Source organism: Sander vitreus, chromosome 13, assembly GCF_031162955.1.
Source record: "Sander vitreus isolate 19-12246 chromosome 13, sanVit1, whole genome shotgun sequence".
NCBI lineage: Eukaryota > Metazoa > Chordata > Actinopteri > Perciformes > Percidae > Sander > Sander vitreus.
The window spans coordinates 25,197,417-25,204,025 of NC_135867.1; positions in this window are offsets into that span (position 1 = coordinate 25,197,417).

The window sequence follows — 6,609 nt, forward strand, 5'->3', positions numbered from 1 at the left end:
TTTTAAACAGTCATAAAAACAAACATTAAACATTGCCACATTACACAGACACATCCATCTGCTTGCCTTACCTAGTGTAACCACTTCTATAAATGTCAGCTCACTGCCGCTGGATGGAGAGCGACGTGTTTCATTTGTTAAGTCAAGAAAAAAAGGAGTTCTTGTGACATTCACCCTCAGCACTGCTAACATACTCACTGTACAACAGTGTGAGGCGCTGCATGACATGTCAGTCCTCCCTCTCCCCTGACATTTAAAGTAAGCCCTTAGTTTGATCAGTGTAATGGGAACACGCTCTCACTTTGCATGGCAATTATGTGACAATATCATTTCTCTCTGCACACAGTGATTTAGTGCTGTGTGCTTTCTAAAACGTAGAACAAGGACACGTTCCTCTCATATACATTCTGCTGCTTCATAAAATGGTGACTTACAGAGTGCATTTTGGCAGCCTGAAATTATATGAGAGATGATTATGAATTATGCTCTGTGAGTGTGTGGAAAAAAAAGTGGTTCTGCGTGTCTCGAGACGACTAGAAATTGAGCGAAAGCTACTGCACTCTAACACTCTGGAGCATTATTCACTTCCACTCCAGTCCACTCTGATTAATCGTCTCATTCATTTAATCTGTTCTAATTTACATAATAATTGTGCCAGCCTGTGATTTTTCTGCATAATTTAACAATGGTTAACAAAGTTATGATACAACTACGTTATGGTACTAACTATCCGGCGATTGCGGTCTAATCATAATTGTGCTTCCTGTTTATCAGCTACTCTTCCTGGGGTCTCTATTATTTCATAAGAATCTTACATAAGCTGGAATACATACATCCATAATATTCATACTCACACTACATCAGAAGAACAACAAAAACATACATCAAACGTATGCAAACAAAGGGTGCCCAGATAGCTCAGTTGGTAGCGCGGGCGCCCATATATATAATAGAGGTTTACTCCTCGACGCAGCGGCCGCGGGTTCGAATCCGACCTGCGGCCCTTTGCTGCATGTCATTCCCCCCTCTCTCTCCCCTTTCATGTCTTCTGCTGTCCTGTCAAAAATAAAGGCTAGAAATGGCCAAAAAATTATCTTAAGAAAAAAACATAAACATATGTACATAACATTCACAACACTCACAACATGACAAAACAATGTATTGTTATACATGTGACATACATACATAACATACATAATCATGTATGTATTCAATAGTTCACAATGGAATGAAAGCAGTAGTCTAGGTCAGTGGTTCTCAACCTTTTGTGTCGCGACCCCCCAGAATAATGAGGTTGGTGTTCGTGACCCCCCCCCAACCACTCGACAACGAGAAAGAGAGCTGCAAACCGGTGTAAACAGCTGTTTCTACGTGCCTCCCCCTGCTGATTTTGAGTGATTTTTGTGAATGCTCTAAAAAATAAATGTAAACAAATAATGCTGTGATTTAATGACTTTTAGTTTTAGCAGCTAGCACCTAGCCTTGTCCGATGTGCTCCAGGCTCTGTGGATTTTTGATTTGATTGGTTTGTGACTTTATCTCTCCCCCTGACCCCCCTTCAGACCCCTCTCTGTGTTCCCGGACCTCCTGCTTTACAAATGAAGCTCTGACATAAAATGTACGAAACTCACACAGTAATGTTAAAACCATTACCCAGTCTAGAATATGTTATTTCATTTCTTTCTCCCCAACCATCTGGCGACCCCCAGAAATTATCTCGCGACCACCTTTGGGGTCCCTACCCCCAGGTTGAGAACCACTGGTCTAGGTCGTAAAAAAAGAGAAAAAAAGAAACTGTGCTTTCAACAATGTATTTGCATAAACCCACCCCTGGACACATACCGCGGCGTCACACATTTGTATTTGCATATGGAGAGCATTGTGTATTGTATTGTATATTTGAATTCTCTCTTCTGAAGTCTGCGTCAATCTCCCAATTTCCCAAAACACAAATACATTGAGTGATTTCATTATAAGAGAAAACAGATGAGGAGTTGTGGCATTTCCTTGACAGTGTCACTGACACAGTGCCTCACAATGTGAAATTGGATCTGCAGGAAATAGGTGCAGCCCCAGGGGGGAGTTCCTCATTTATACAGCGTACAGCAGGGACATAGGAGAAAGGGAAGGACGGCGAGTTGTAATGGTTCTGCCAAGTCTTCAGCAGCAGGGCCTGAGTTTGATGCATTAATTGGAATGTGAAATTAATTCCTGCATGTGGCCTGTCCCTCCTGCTGTGAAACCCTGATGGCTGTTGGTAAAAGTCGATTCAACAAGCTCAGCTTTTTCTTTTCCTAGAAAAAATGTGCTATGATCCGAGGCTCCTTTTCGTTCTGTTCTTTTGTGTGTTATTTGAAGCATCAGTGTTGTTCAGGAAGCTTTAGATAGATGCAACTGAAAACTAAAACAGTCCCAAATTGTATTCAAATATCAGTGAGTGTAATGAGTGTCCATAATTTCAGTTTGATTTGCAGTTAGTGTTGGTATAAATCCTGCCATCTTGCGTGTCTCTCATGCGTCATTTTCCTTTCCTGTCTATTTTTGCTAGGGTACCATCGCTGCATCCAGGGCTAAATGTCGCAAAAGACAAATAGAACAGTGCAAGTTAACTTGTATGTTAAGTAGGGCTCAAACGATACATTTTGTTTTATCGCGATTAATCACAGAATTTCTATAGTTAATCGCGATTAATCGCATGTTTTATCACGATTAAAATTCTATTACTTTGCATTTCAGAACGGTTTTTAAGTACATATTAACAATGGAAAGCCATTCTTACCAGTGGATCTTGATTGGGAATCAAATGAATGCAAAGAAAGTTACTTTATGAACTTGACTTTAAGATTTGTATTTGTTTATTATTTATTTACTGTAAACAAAAGAAACATATGTGAATCTGTCATCATTGCACAATTCCTCCAAGTACCTAACTAAAAAACTAAAAATCCCTATCCTTACTAGAGTCAATATAGTGTTTAGTAACTTCTAAATAATGTTCTCATGACTCAATGACTCACTGACGTCCAGTGATCACCGGTTAATGAGACAGCGTTTGCAGCACTTTGCAGCTGTTCCAGTTGGGCTGCTTTCTCCGTGTCATACAGGCTGTGTGTGGTGAAACTACTGTCCCCCTTTACGGCAATGTATAAGACGGGTCAGAACATGCCAACCGTAGCACTTCTTTAAGACCCGAGTCCTCTACGATGCTGACAGGTCTGCAGTTAGTTGCCACCCATTTCATGCTAGTGGGTAGCATCAACCTGAGTCACGTTAATTAGCTCCGTAGGTGGTAGCTCAAGCTTGACGTGCTTCGGTGATATTTTAATTCGACTTTACACAACGTGCAGATGGCTTTCAACTTGTCTAATGAGCTGTCCAGGAGTTTTGGAAAATAAAAAGCTCCATTCAGAATTGTGTTGCTGCTGTCTTTCTCCATCATGCCTGCAGCCTGCAGCAGCAGGATGTGTTACGAGGAAGTATGGCAGTTTGATGATAAGTAAAGGTGCGGCAAAGGGTCAAAATAGTAGCCTGTTAGGCACGACGCAAAGCCCAGTGAAGTGTAAAATAAATTAATAAATGGCGGCATGCGATTAATGCGATTAAAAAAAATGAACGCGTTATGCTCGGCCCTTAACCGCATCGCGATTAACGTGTTAATGCTGACAGCCCTAATGTTAAGTTAAATAACAGACATACTTATTTGAACCCAAACCACAATCTTTACTATATCAAACAATATATGTATTGTTATAATATGTATAACAATACATATATATATATATATATATATATAAAAAAAGTAGTTTTGTTGCCTAACCCTAACCAAACTGCGACTGTATCACAACGTTAAAGGTGCACTATGAGGTTCCAAGTAAATACCAAACAAAACAGAACAAGCTCGCCCCTCCCCCCACATTCATGACTAACTGACTGTCACTAACCCCCACCCCCACCCCCAACCATCTTGTCGGTGATTGGCTGGAGTGGTTTGTTGTATTTTGGTGTACAGCCTGTGCCCCTAGTGTTTGTTTGACGTTTACGAGCCCTGTGTTGTCTCCTGAGACCGGGCTTTTTCACAGTGTTCAGGGGGCAGGCAGCTAGAGGATCAATGAGAGATGCCTACGATTTGAGACCAAAATGAAATTGAGCTGAAACCATGGCCATTTGTAACTTTCAGTTTGTGTTGATTCTAGCGGCCGCTTTGGACAAAAGCGGTAGTGTTTTTAACCACACCTGCTGTCGTAAAGGTCTTTTCTTTACGGTGCCGTATTGCCCACTGTAGATTACTGAGTTAGCGTTACTGGGACGTCATATAGTTGTGATGAATATTTTGCTCAGACAGAAAAGCATTAATTTACAATGAGATAATACGCTACAGATGCATCGTGTTGCGCACGGTAACTTAGCCTACTTTCGATGTATCGTGAGCTAAACCAGGAAATGTTAATAATGTCACTGTGTCACGAGCCCAAGAATTAAGAGACTGTTGTAGCAACCAACGTAATAATAACTTAAAACATAAAACCCACGGAGGCTTTACAAAAGAAACGTTACAGGGGGACAAGGGAAAAGAAAATAGTAAGCCAACACAAACACGGACTAAAAGGAATAAAACGTCCACGCTAAATGGAAGGGGGACCTAATTTAATGTTGGCTACTGACGTACAACAACATTGCGCAATCTGAAGTTATTTTATAATTGTAATAGACACGTGTACCTGAGGGCCAATTCGGGGACGTTTTTTAAATGTAATGTTCCATCTGATGATAATAAATGACCTGCAACAGCAAACGAGACTAACAGTGAAAAGAATGCTATTTGTATATAGTTTTTATTAATGCACATTTTAAAGCAACACTAGAGAACTTTTCCCCCTTCGGTCCCCCTACAGGTTGGAAGCGGAATTGTCCCATTAAGTCTCACTGGAACTACAGATCCACTACCCGATCTGGCAAACTTGCATAGTGCGGTTATAGCCGGTAGAGAGCCGCAAAGCGAATGCAGAAGTGCCGTTCACCCTGTTACGAGTTGATGAACCACTGAAACGATTTTGGAAACATTATTTTAAGGTACAAAAAGTTCTCTAGTGTTGCTTTAAGTTGTTATATGGAAATCCTGGAGCTTTCTTAGTTGGTATACTAGGTGTACTGCATACCACGTAGACTACACCACTGGCTATATGACTATGTGTTGAATCATTTAAAACTAGGTTGATGTGTGTATATAGGTTGCATCATTGCAATAGTGTTCCAACACAGTTGCCTCCCTATTGACCAGCATATAAATTGTGTATACTGTGTACTCGAAAGAACAAGCGCTTTGATGCAGTGCAGTACACTCTGTCTCTCTGTGGATAGTGCAGGCTGCCAATAATCAATGATTCAACTCTGCAGGTTGCAGAGTAGAAACAAGTGTAATGGGATTACCTGGGGTCTTTTAGAAAAGTCAAAATGGTGCTGTCTTCTTGGGCGGAAAGAAAAAAAGAGGGTCTGGTCCACTAAATCACATTTATAACACTGAGAGTAACATTTAAACAAACCTCCTGTCCACACAAACAGAGATAGAAAACCAGCCAATGAGTGATTTGAAATACTTTTAATTGTGAGTATTACATAATTGAGCACATTGTATTTACTGTTACCTTGCTTTTTTTTTTTTTTTTTTTACTTTGCAGTAAAGACCTAACCTGACTCCGCCTGATGGATTTGATCGGGATATCCATCTGGGAACTTTCCGTTGAAGAACTTTTGGGATGGGGCGAAAATACTGGTTAGCTGATTGGACAAACCATGTGTCTATCACCACCTATGTTGGTGATAGACGGGCTAAATCAACCAATCAGATCAACAATATATCAAACTCTTGCCGAAACCAGTCGGGAGAAGAGCAAAAACCTCTTTTCCTCCGAGAAAAGCCTCCAGTGCCGTTTTTTGCTCTTCTTTCAATGAAGGAATACTTTCTAGTAAAACTTACGCGATAGCTACGCTCATCTCATCCGTGGAAGCCGCCATGTTGTTTAGACTGAACAGTCGCTTCTCGTTGCGTCACACCTAAACCCGCCTCAAAACTAAACGCTGATTGGTCGGTCGTTTGGCGAACAGTTCCAAACTTTCTCTATCTCAAGATGCCAGACTGATCTGCGAGTGGAAAACTGGAGCTCGCGAGATCAGGACGGTCTCACGAGGCTAGTAAAAACCACCAGGTGTAACTTCATTCTCTGTACCACGAATACGCCACCAATTGTTCTGCATCCTACCACAAAATGAAAAACACCACATCTGTTAGGGTTTGAGTGATTGATCAATACAGAGCAGTGAGCCCAGTGTTTGATTTCAGACTCTGAATATGCTCTAAACTGAAAAGCAGCAGACAGGGGCGCCGCCAGGAATTTTGGGCCCCATGACAAAAAAATCTAATTGGGCCCCCTCTGCGCAGCTGTTGTCACCACATCTCTGGGACCTAACTGTCCCATCAAAAGCTTTACATAACTCTAAAGGCTTGCAACTGTCTTGCTTCTTGTAGTTCAATACTAGTACTAGAATTTGACAAAATGGAAAATTCTCTTAACAAAATTATTATTATTATTATTATTATTATTATTATTAATC